The sequence below is a fragment of the Asparagus officinalis genome, chromosome 9 (assembly GCF_001876935.1).
Source record: "Asparagus officinalis chromosome 9, Aspof.V1, whole genome shotgun sequence".
In the NCBI taxonomy this organism is placed as follows: Eukaryota; Viridiplantae; Streptophyta; class Magnoliopsida; order Asparagales; family Asparagaceae; genus Asparagus; species Asparagus officinalis.
This window is the reverse complement of record NC_033802.1, coordinates 39,637,701-39,651,113: the sequence shown is the minus strand read 5'-3', so window position 1 is coordinate 39,651,113 and position 13,413 is coordinate 39,637,701.

Genomic DNA, 13,413 nt, shown 5'->3' with positions numbered 1-13,413 from the left:
TGTAGCCCAGCCCTAAGTGGCCGAGGCAACCATGCCTGAGAGCTCTACCCGAGCTATAGCAGGGGGTTCTATCTCCTCCAAACTAACCAAGGCTGAGCCAAAGGTCAAGAAGACAGGGCAGGGGACTGCTCGTTGGGTTGCCAAGCAATCCACGCAGCCCCGTATGAAAGAGGAGACTGTTAGCCTTTATGTTTTGATGATGATTTACAACCACCATTATTAGTACTAATTGCTTGTTAAGTGATATTGTAGATTACAAGAATATTAAGATTATTAGGACCTATATTGGAGGATTGGATGGAACAACAAGCTACAACGAAGATATCCAAGGAGGTGGAGGCTAAGTGATGAAGCAAAGCTATCAAGAGCACAACACTCACAAGAAGCTTCATCAAATATATGAGCAAATATCAAGTCAAAGGAATTGTATTCATATATGTGAGCTTGCTTAATGTAGGCAAGTCATTAAGTTGGTAGCATTTAAAGCTCATTGGATTCACACACACACTTTCACACAAATCATTGTTTTTGAACTATTTTGGAAAATCGGTAGCTTTTACTTTTGGAAAATGATTTTTCAAAAATTCTTTTTCTAACATATTAAAAATCATGTTTATAAACTTTTCCCAAAGTTTTATATTTTTTAGAATTTATTTACTATTTTCTAAGAGCCTTAAAAGATCAAATTTCAAACATGCACAGTCCATGTGCATGTTCATAAGTCGACTTATCAGATCAGAAAAGTCGACTTATCAGGTCAGATAAGTCAACTTATGAACTGCTCTGGAATGTGCGATTTTTCTTGACTAAGTCGACTTATACAATCTTTCAAGTTGACTTATAGTAAGTCGACTTATGCTTTCTTCTAAGTTAACTTATAGAGGTCTTTTTATACCTGTAACGGCTAGTTACAAGTCGACTTGTCAATGTTGCAAGTCGACTTATAACGGCTAGTTTCTAGCAGCTGGATTTTTAGGATTTTTTATTCTGTTTAGAATTTGAACTGCTATTTTGGGCTTCTATAAATACTTAACCCCTCTCTTCATTTCAGAATTTAATCAAGTAAGAGAAAATTCCCAAGCTTTGCATTCTAAGTGTTTTGATCTCTAATTTTCAATTTATCATTCTCAAGTTCTTGTTCTCCTCACTTCCACACTCCACAATCCTTGAGCTTCAGTTGTTCCTTACTTAATCCTTGTCATAGGGATTGTTGTGAGAGACATTCTTGTTCTATTATAATCGTGTGGTGAGGTTGATCTTGAGAAGATCAAGTGTGTGGATTGTGAGATCTCAAGAGGAGATCATTGTGAAGAAGTTTCGGCTTCCAAATCGGATTGTGATAGTGAAGTTCTCCTCTAGAGTGGGGAGCGGGAACGTAGGTCGGAGGACCGAACCTCGTGTGTAGATTCAAGGTGGAGAATCATAGGTTCGGTGAGCGTATGGTGTAGATCGCATTGGATGGCTCATTGTCAGTTGATTGGGCTCAGGAACAGTTGATAGGTTTGACGGTCGACCGTGGTGGTAAGATCGTGGGTAGGCACACGAACCTGGCTGTGGCGTTTGATCTGGCCGGCGGGAGTCGAACGACTGCCGGTCGACCGCAGAGTTTCTGGAGGTTGTGGCGGTGCGACCGTTAGAGACTGGTCGAGCCGCTGAGCATCATCGCGTCGGAGCTCAGCATGTCCGCACGGTGAGACCGCGCCATTAGACGGTTTTGGGTTGGGTCTGTTTTCCAGACCCGTTTTGTTTGGGTTTTCTATAAATACCCAAACTCGAGTCTAGGGTTTGTAAGGCAAGAGGTTTTGAGCAGATTGAAGGGGTTTTCTTTGGGCTTCTATTCTAGGAGCATTTGGAGAGATCAAGAGTGAGTTGTTGTGGGTTTTGGTGAGAGATTTGTAACCCTAGTTTGTTCCTCTTGATTTCTAATAGTAAAAACTCCCCCCTCCTTGCCCCGTGGACGTAGGCCATTACCGAACCATGTTAAAACTGGTGTTGATTGTGTTTGTGCTATTGTTTTGGTTGTGTTGGTTTGTCTCTTCCGACGGTTGGTTTGGTTTCTCGAGGCACAACAAGTGGTATCAGAGCTTCGGGCAACGCTTGGGCTTTTTTGAAGGTGTAGATTAGTTGAGAAGTTCATCTAGAGCTTCGATTGGTGATAAAGGTGGGATCTTTATGGTAAAGTTTCTATCTTTTTCAAGTTGAATCTATTTCTTGTTTGTTCCGCAATAGTTTGGGTGCTTTGAGATATATGGCCGAAAAAGATAAAAATGGGGAGGGTTCTTCTAGTGTGAAGGTCGTCCAAAGTTTGAATATACATTCCATGGAAATAGATGTGGAAAAGTTCAATGGCACAAATAATTTTAGACTTTGGCGATGCGAAGTCATGGATGCGCTAAATGCGCAAAATTTGGAAGATACGTTAGAGTTGGACGGGAAATCGGCCGACATTGATAATAAGGTTTGGAATAAAATGAATAGAACGGCGTGTGGTATGATTAGGTCTTACCTCACTCAAGATCTAAAGTATGATGTGATGAATGAGACTTCTGCAAAGAAGATTTGGGAGGTCCTAGAGGGCAAGTATTTGACGAAGAGCGTTAAAAATCGTTAGCGTCAAAAATCACTTGCATTTGAAGAGGAGGCTTTATCGCTTCCAATTGAAGAAGGGGACATCCATTAGTGATCACATGAACCACTACACGAAGCTACTTGCAGATTTGGCGAATGTAGATGTCATTATTGAAGATGAGGACAAGACGCTGTTATTGTTGAATTCCTTACCCGACGAGGAATATGAGACCTTCGTCCTCACTCTTATTAATGGGAAGGCATCTCTTTCATATAGTGAGGTCACCGCGGCTCTTGTGAACTATCAACTTCGAAAGAAGGACAATGAGACTTCTATTGAACCGGTTGCGGGGGCATTGGTTGCAAGAGCTAGAAGTCCAAACCATGGTAGGAGGTCGCATTCTAGAGGGGGACATCCTGCAGTGGGTAGGAATCAGTGTGTCTTTTGTAGAGAGGATGGACATTGGAAAGCCGAATGCCTAAAATTACAAGCCGGGAAGAATAAGGGGAAAGCTATTCAAGTTTCAGAGGTGAATATTACTAAGGCTAGTGGCGACGTTTCAGATTCAGATTCTTCATGCTATTTGTGCCCAGCTCTTCCGTTAGTTGGTGTCGCTGACTCCACCGAGTGGATGTTGCATTCGGGTACTACTTACCACATATGCCCTAGGAGGGATTGGTTCTCCAGCTTTTAGGAGTTGGAAAGAGGGGATGCTGTTCTTATGGGTAATGATCATAGATGCCCTATTGGTGGTATTAGTACCGTTCGGATTCGGACGAGTGACGGGATGGTTCGGGAGTTGGTTGATGTGAGGTTTGTTCCTCAACTGAGGAAGAACATCATTTCACTTGGGGTATTGGAGGCAGCAGGCTATAGGATGACCTTGGCGGATTCTCGCTTGAAGGTCACATCGGGGTCCATGATTGTGATGAAGGGCGTCAGGAGGAGTAACTTATATTATCTGCTTAGGAGCACGGTGATTGATAGAGCGCTGACGACTTCTTTGGCTAGACTGTGGCATTATTTGGTGCTGGGGTATATGATTGGCTATGCCGTGCACAGATTGTTGAGGAGTTCTATGACCTGCAGGGTGAAGACCTTTGAGCACAGTGGGATGAGCGAGAAGACTGAGGTAGAGTTGGGCACTTCTATCCACCGATCGAGGGGTCTTATTGGAGGTGTTCAGTCAGGCATTAGGGAGCCTTCCGAGGAGGCATCATCGGAAGGTAATGGTTATTTCGTTTCCTATGTTGGGGATTGTACTAGGCATTTATGGGTTACAACCAAGTCCCATTTGTATGAAGCCCTAGTAGTCCGCAACAGTTGGAGGAGGTGTATGGGAAGAAAGGCTACCCGTCGTACTAGTTCTAGTAGGGGTTCTTTCTTGCATTAGTGCCGAGCTCATGGCGGTTGGAGACACTTCAGAGGAGAGGAGACAGTGGGGCGACGTGATGAGATGGCGGATTTAGTGGGCCGTTCTTTTCTGGAGGAGGATCGTTGTTGGTTGTCGAGCAATGGATTTGGTATTCAGGCTTTAACATGTTTGGGCCATCTTATGAGGTTGTCGACTGCTGCGTGTAGAGTTGTTAGATCTGGTGGAGCTGCTTCAGATTTTGGTCAGCATCGGATATTTGGCTACCCAGCACTTGGTCACATCGTTGATGTAAGATTGGATCCGATTGTGCATTTGGGATTCAGGAGTTCATTCGGCTATCAGTTGGGAGCTTCTGAGTTTGGTCTGAGCAGGTTTGTCACTTTGGACTCTTGGCAGGTAGAGAGTATTGATCAGATCAGAGGGATACCGCAGCGGGTGGAGAGTGATGCTAATCCACATTAAGTGGAGCTTACTCCACATACTCCAAGTCATTCTGTATTATTAGGTTTTCCAGCTGAGGTAGCACAGCGTGGGAGTCATTTGGATATGGATGCGGATGACGAGTTGGTAGACCCGAGTGCAGTTGGTGGATATAGCTTGGATACAGCCATTGTTTCACCTCAGGTGGAGGTGTTTAGATCCCTTCAGTTTGGAGTCGTTGATGACGCTATCAGTCGCAGTTTGGATTGAGGGCCTTTGGAGGCCATGGGGCGAACTACGTGAAGGCTTGATTCCTTGGAGAGGATACGTAGGCAGTCAGTTTTGATGCAGTCGATTTGGTGAGTAGAAACAGTTGGTTTGGGGTGAGTGTTCGTACTCCCGTTTGGGTCTCGACGTGTTGTGGATGGGGTCCGTTGTCATGAGTCTGTTTCCATGGCGTACTAGATGCAACAAGTGAGGCAATTGGTTTGGTTGGTGTCGGCTTAGTTTTGGGAAAACGTTCGCCGAGGTAAAGAATTGTAGATTTGAGGTGGAGAATCATAGGTTCGGCAAGCGTATGGTGTAGATCACATTAGATGGATCATTAGCAGTTGATTGGGCTTAAGAACAGTTGACAGGTTTGGCGGTCGACCGTGGTGGTCGACCGTGACGGTCGACCGTGGTGGTCGACCGTGACGGTCGACCGCAGTGTTGTCAATAATGCACCAGAATCTAGCATGTGCGTGTTGGATCTGACGCGGTCGACGCGTCCGCGGTCAGACCGTAGATTGTTTCTGGAGTTGTGGCGGTCGAGTCCGTGTGGCCGACTGCGAGCCATAGCGGTTGGCCGTCACGGTCGACCGCCGTAGCGGTTTTGGGTTGGGTCTGTTTTCCAGACCCGTTTCGTTTGGGTTTTCTATAAATACCCAAACTCGATTCTAGGGTTTGTAAGGCAAGAGGTTTTGAGCAGATTGAATGGGTTTTCTTTGGGCTTCTATTCTAGGAGCATTTGGAGAGATCAAGAGTGAGTTGTTGTGGGTTTTGGTGAGAGATTTGTAACCCTAGTTTGTTCCTCTTGATTTCTAATAGTGAAAACTCCCCCTCCTTGCCCCGTGGACATAGGCCATTGCCGAACCACGTTAAAACTGGTATTGATTGTGTTTGTACTATTGTTTTGGTTGTGCTGGTTTGTCTCTTCTGACAGTTAGTTTGGTTTCTCGAGGCACAACATCTTGAACATATCATGTGTCAATTGGCTTACTATTTCCTAACTCGTCTCCTTTATATTGTTTTAGTATTTTATTTTGTGGTGTATTATATTAACTTTAGTTTAATTGTACATTTATTGCCTCATAACCCTATTCACCCCTCCCCCCCCCCCCTGGATCCCCCCCCCCCCCCCCCCTCTAGGGTCCAACAATTAGTATCAGAGTAAGGTCTCTATACATTTTTAGGTTTAATCACCTTAGAGGAAAGATCCAATGGAGGCTTCATTGAATGTGCATATGCTTGTGGGACAATCGACCACTAGACCCCCACTTTTCACCGGTAGCAACTTTGCTTATTAGAAGGCTAGAATGAGGATTTATCTATGATGCATTGACCTTGATATCTTAGACATTATAGAGAGGAATTATGTTGAGAAGCCTAGTAGTAGTAGTATGACCAACGGTGAGAGGCATCAAGCAAACCTTAATATAAAAGTCATGAATGCATTAATTTGTGGACTTACCCCCAATGAATACAATAGGGTTTCCACATGTGCTACCGCACATGAAATTTGGGAAAAATTATGTATCACTCATGAAGGAACCCCCCCAAGTTAAGGAATCCAAAATTAGTGGCCTCATGCATAATTATGAATTGTTTAAAATGCTTCCCAATGAATCTATTGACGCTATGTTTTCACGGTTTACTAACATCATAAATGAATTTCATGACCTTGATAAGGTGTTGACGAACCAAGAGATGAACTAAAAAATTCTTCGTTCTTTGACACCGGTGTGGGAGACCAAAGCTACGGCCATCGAAGAAGCTCATGACCTTACAACACTTTCTCTTGATGGTCTCATTGGCAAGCTCAAGGTCCATGAGAAGAAGATCAAGGAGAAGGAGGAAGTGCCTCCAAAGGCAACCGAGGAGCCATCTCAAAAATTGAAGACTATTACGCTCAAAGGAGCAATTGATGACTCATACTCCTCGGATAGTGAAGTTGATGTCTCTAGAGAAGTGACACACCTCTCTAGAAGAATATCAAGATTAATTAAAATGAATAAAAATTTTAAAAATTGATCTAACAATAAGTTTCCCTCTCGTGTAGGTAAATATTTTGAATGCAATGAACCGGGACACATTGCAAAGGATTATCCCAAAGTAAAGGAAAAATACTTAAAGTACAAGAAGAAGAAGGCTATGTATGCCGGATGAGATGAATCCGAACCAAGTGATTCGGATAGCGATAACGAGGGTGCCAAGATTGCTCTTCATGACCCAAACATTTGCTTCATGACTCATGAAGATGAGGTACAATATGAAATCGAAAGTGAATCTCTTTATATGCAATGTGACCTAGAAGCTGCTTTAGAAGAATTAAATCTTGAATTTAAAAAAATTAGAAAAAGAATATTCTTCATTAAAAAAATTACATGTTTCTTGTAACTCTAAGTTTGAGGTTCTACAATCCTCAGGTTCTACAATCCTCACTAAATGATACTATTGTCTTAAAAGATGAAATGATTGGAGACCTAGACTTTGAAAACAAACAACTAAGGTCTCAAATTGAAAGGCTACAAATTGAAAATAATAGATTAAAGTCTAATCATGTTTACTCTAGTCATAATAACATTAATAGAAGATGGAATCACAAATCTCATGCACCCACTTACAAGAAAAATTTTGTGTGTACATATTGGATGAAATATGGTCATATTTCTACTCATTATAGGATTAAAAATAGGGGTTTTTCTTTTTTAACCCAAAGCTTTACCCCCACTTATTTAAAAACTGACCCACTTTTCTAAACATCAATACACCCATTAAATGTCATCCCATTTATTTTTAAACCCAACATATACAGTACACCAATTATTTATATTGTATTTACCCTAATAAATTGAAAATTCCTGAATTACCCTTCATCCCTAAAATATAACTGATCTTAGCCCAGAGCTTTCTTCTTCCTTCCTCTTCTCCTTCAACCACCACCACCAACCTCCTCCTCTCCCTTCCCTTCATTTCCCCTCTTCCCTCAAACCCATCAACCTCTACCTCCGCCGCCCCTATCTCCTGTTGTCGCGACGTCACGCACCACCATCGACCTTGAATCATATGAATAGCCCACCAACGGTTTCGACATCGACTCCCCCCAGTTCATTGACGTGGTGACAAACAGGGACCTAAAGCACTTGTCCTCGCCTCCATTGGAGGTGACGGAGCTTGAGGAGCTCCCGGAGCAATGGCGGAGGTCGAAGATCGACTGACATTGTAAAGAGCTGTCTTCACATTAGCCAACGACGATGGTGAGGATCCTTGGCACTCAGAGGAAGTGTGTTCGGTAGGAGGATGTGGGTTATGTTGTTCTCCATTGCATGCGACATGAATGCATTAATTTGTGGACTTACCCCCAATGAATACAATAGGGTTTCCACATGTGCTACCGCACATGAAATTTGGGAAAAATTATGTATCACTCATGAAGGAACCCCCCCAAGTTAAGGAATCCAAAATTAGTGGCCTCATGCATAATTATGAATTGTTTAAAATGCTTCCCAATGAATCTATTGACGCTATGTTTTCACGGTTTACTAACATCATAAATGAATTTCATGACCTTGATAAGGTGTTGACGAACCAAGAGATGAACTAAAAAATTCTTCGTTCTTTGACACCGGTGTGGGAGACCAAAGCTACGGCCATCGAAGAAGCTCATGACCTTACAACACTTTCTCTTGATGGTCTCATTGGCAAGCTCAAGGTCCATGAGAAGAAGATCAAGGAGAAGGAGGAAGTGCCTCCAAAGGCAACCGAGGAGCCATCTCAAAAATTGAAGACTATTACGCTCAAAGGAGCAATTGATGACTCATACTCCTCGGATAGTGAAGTTGATGTCTCTAGAGAAGTGACACACCTCTCTAGAAGAATATCAAGATTAATTAAAATGAATAAAAATTTTAAAAATTGATCTAACAATAAGTTTCCCTCTCGTGTAGGTAAATATTTTGAATGCAATGAACCGGGACACATTGCAAAGGATTATCCCAAAGTAAAGGAAAAATACTTAAAGTACAAGAAGAAGAAGGCTATGTATGCCGGATGAGATGAATCCGAACCAAGTGATTCGGATAGCGATAACGAGGGTGCCAAGATTGCTCTTCATGACCCAAACATTTGCTTCATGACTCATGAAGATGAGGTACAATATGAAATCGAAAGTGAATCTCTTTATATGCAATGTGACCTAGAAGCTGCTTTAGAAGAATTAAATCTTGAATTTAAAAAAATTAGAAAAAGAATATTCTTCATTAAAAAAATTACATGTTTCTTGTAACTCTAAGTTTGAGGTTCTACAATCCTCAGGTTCTACAATCCTCACTAAATGATACTATTGTCTTAAAAGATGAAATGATTGGAGACCTAGACTTTGAAAACAAACAACTAAGGTCTCAAATTGAAAGGCTACAAATTGAAAATAATAGATTAAAGTCTAATCATGTTTACTCTAGTCATAATAACATTAATAGAAGATGGAATCACAAATCTCATGCACCCACTTACAAGAAAAATTTTGTGTGTACATATTGGATGAAATATGGTCATATTTCTACTCATTATAGGATTAAAAATAGGGGTTTTTCTTTTTTAACCCAAAGCTTTACCCCCACTTATTTAAAAACTGACCCACTTTTCTAAACATCAATACACCCATTAAATGTCATCCCATTTATTTTTAAACCCAACATATACAGTACACCAATTATTTATATTGTATTTACCCTAATAAATTGAAAATTCCTGAATTACCCTTCATCCCTAAAATATAACTGATCTTAGCCCAGAGCTTTCTTCTTCCTTCCTCTTCTCCTTCAACCACCACCACCAACCTCCTCCTCTCCCTTCCCTTCATTTCCCCTCTTCCCTCAAACCCATCAACCTCTACCTCCGCCGCCCCTATCTCCTGTTGTCGCGACGTCACGCACCACCATCGACCTTGAATCATATGAATAGCCCACCAACGGTTTCGACATCGACTCCCCCCAGTTCATTGACGTGGTGACAAACAGGGACCTAAAGCACTTGTCCTCGCCTCCATTGGAGGTGACGGAGCTTGAGGAGCTCCCGGAGCAATGGCGGAGGTCGAAGATCGACTGACATTGTAAAGAGCTGTCTTCACATTAGCCAACGACGATGGTGAGGATCCTTGGCACTCAGAGGAAGTGTGTTCGGTAGGAGGATGTGGGTTATGTTGTTCTCCATTGCATGCGAATTCGAGAGAATGAGGCGAGCTATCGGGTTAGTTCAACTCTTTACCCGCCACTTGTTCGTTGAATTTATGCTTAGTGTTCTCTCTTGTCAATATTTGATTTTGATGATTTTTGGTTACTCAAATTCTAAAATTTCTTCTTGTGGGCTTTTGTTGGTGTTGGGAATGGGGAAGAATTGCAACATAAAAATGGATCCTTGTATGTGAAGTTAGTAGTTTTAAGAGAATACTTAGTTGTAAGGGTAGTGACTCGCTATCCACCACCTGTTTATTTAGTTTGCCTCTGTTTTGGTGAGAGGAAATAGAGCTACATGAGCGAATAGTGTAGTATTAAGAAAATTTACTATCATTTAAATTATTTTTTGTTAAATATTATGATCATGTTTTAACAAAGAGCGTTACTACAAGATAATCTTGGTCATTGGGCAAGACAACTCAAGGGTCGATAGCTTCCACATGCACGCTTTGAAGAATACGAGAAGATTATTTTTTCTATTCTTAGCAGTAGTCATTGGCATTAAATATCTTAATGATGCCAAGATGTTTATGAAAACTTTCTTAGCTTGCATAAAGGATGAATGGAAAATAGAAAATGTGGATGGGTATAGTACAGAAACCTGACAGATTCCTCAACAGGATGGGTATGACTATAACTTAAAATGTATTATTGTGGTTGTTTTTCCTAAAATATTATTATTTTAACATGTAATCATTGATTGTGGTATTTGTTTGTGGAGGAGCTTAGATTGCGGTATTTACATGATGGGATACATATATTCTATTATCAACAGCACACTTCCATTCATTCATCAGAATGATTATGAAATTCTAAGAGCAAAGATCGCTATTGTATTTATCTCGGAGGAATCAGATTTACTAGAATATGCTTTTACTCAGGAAGTAGACTCTGAATATATATGTCTTGGATGTCCTGAATGTTGAAGTTGTGTAGGAGCTTAGATCTGTGTACTTGGCAGTTTCATTTTGTGTTGATTTTGTAGTGTCAATTTTGGGTAGTGTTGACTTTGGCCACTGAATATAAATGTCCAGTTAACTTTATTATATATTGTACGTTGTGTTGCATAGTGTGTTGATTTTTGTAGTGGTGTTGTGTATTTATTGTTTCATGTTGTAATTATGTGTTTCTTGATCAATTATCCACTTTGACACGAGGTCCTCGCTTAATTTTCTAGCTTTTGGAAAAGTATAGCACTTTACGGGAAAGTATAGCAGCTTATTGATAAAGTATAATACCTTATGCCAAAGTATAGCACTTTATGACAGTAATATAGCACATTATTAATAAAGTATAACACTTTATGGTCTCTGGAAATTCTGCCACTTAGGAGGATAAACCAAATCAGTTTTTTTCGAAGCAATGCAAACACTCAATGACCTATATTATGTGTTGCTTGATCAATTATCCACCTCGAAGAGAGGTCCTCACTCAATTTTCCAGCTTTTGGAAAAGTATAGCACTTTACGTGAAAGTATAGCAGCTTATTGATAAAGTATAGCATATTATGGCAAAGTATAGCACTTTATGGCAGTAGTATAGCACCTTATTGATAAAGGATAGTACTTTATGGTCTCTGGAAATTCTGTAACTTAGTGGGATAAACCAAATCTGTTTTTTTCGGAGCAATGCAAATACTCGATGACCTATATTATGTGTTGCTTGATCAATTATCCACCTCGATGAGAGGTCCTCACTCAATTTTCTAGCTTTTGGAATATAACACTTTACGGGAAAGTATAGCAGATTATTGATAAAGTATAGTACCTTATGGCAAAGTATAGCACTTTATGGTAATAATATAGCACCTTATTGATAAAGTATAGCACTTTATGGTGTCTGGAAATTCTGCCTCTTAGTGGAACAAACCAAATCAGTTTTTTTCGAAGCAATACAAACACTCGATGACCTATATTATGTGTTGCTTGATCAATTATCCACCTTGACGAGAGGTCCTCGCTTAATTTTCCAGCTTTTGGAAAAGTATAGCAGTTTACAGGAAAGTATAGCAGCTAATTGATAAAGTATAGAACTTTACGGCAAAGTATAGCACTTTATGGCACTAGTATAGTACCTTATTGATAAAGTATAGCACTTTATGGTCTCTGGAAATTCTGTCACTTAGTGGGATAAACCAAATCAGTTTTTTTCAGAGCAATGTAAACACTCGATGACTTATATTATGTGTTGCTTGATCAATTATCCACCTCGACGAGAGGTCCTCGCTCAATTTTCCAGCTTATGGAAAAGTATAGCACTTTATGGGAAAGTATAACAACTTATTGATAAAGTATAGCACCTTATGGCAAAACATAGCACTTTATGGCAGTAGTATAGTACCTAATTGATAAAATATATCATTTTATGGTCTCTAAAAATTCTGCAACATAGTGGGATAAACCAAATTAGTTTTTTTCGGAGCAATGCAAACACTCGATGACTTGTATTTTGTGTTTCTTGATCAATTATCCACCTCGATGAGAGGTCCTCGCTCAATTTCCCAGCTTTTGGAAAAATATAACACTTTATGGGAAAGTATAGCAGCTTATTAACAAAATATAGCACTTTATGGTAAAGTATAACACTTTATGGCAATAGAATAACACATTATTGATAAAGTATAGCACCTTATGATCTCTAAAAATTCTGCCACTTAGTGGGTAAACCAAATCAGTTTTTTTCGGAGCAATGCAAGCACTCGATGACCAATATTATGTGTGGCTTGATCAATTATCCACCTCGGCGAGAGGTCCTCACTCAATTTTCCATCTTTTAAAAAAATATAGTAGCTTATTGATAAAGTATAGCACATTATGGTAAAGTATAGCACTTTATGGCAATAGTATAGCACCTTATTAATAAAGTATAGCACTTTTATGGTCTTTAAAAATTCTGCAACTTAATAGGATAAACCAAATTAGTTTTTTTTAGCAATGCAAACACTTGATGACCTATATTATATATTGCTTGATCAATTATCCACCTCGATGAGAGGTCCTCGCTCAATTTTCTAGCTTTTGGAAAAGTATAGCACTTTACGACAAAGTATAGCACCTTATTGATAAAGTATAGCACCTTCTGGCAGAGTATAACACTTTATGGCAATAGTATAGCACCTTATTGATAAAGTATAGTACTTTATGGTCTTTGGAAATTTTGCAACTTAGTGGGATAAACCAAATCAATTTTTTCAGAGTAATGCAAACACTCGATGACCTATATTATGTGTTGCTTGATCAATTATCCACCTCGACAAGAGGTCCTCGCTCACTTTTCTAGCTTTTAAAAAAGTATAACACTTTATGGAAAAATATAGCAGCTTATTAATAAAATATAGCACCTTATGGCGAAGTATAGCACTTTACGATAATAGTATAACACATTATTGATAAAGTATAGCACCTTATGGTCTCTGGAAATTCTGCCACTTTAGTGGGTAAACCAAAATAGTTTTTTTGGAGCAATGCAAACACTCGATGACCTATATTATGTGTTGCTTGATCAATTATCCACCTCGACGAGAGGTCCTCACTTAATTTTCTAGCTTTTGGAAA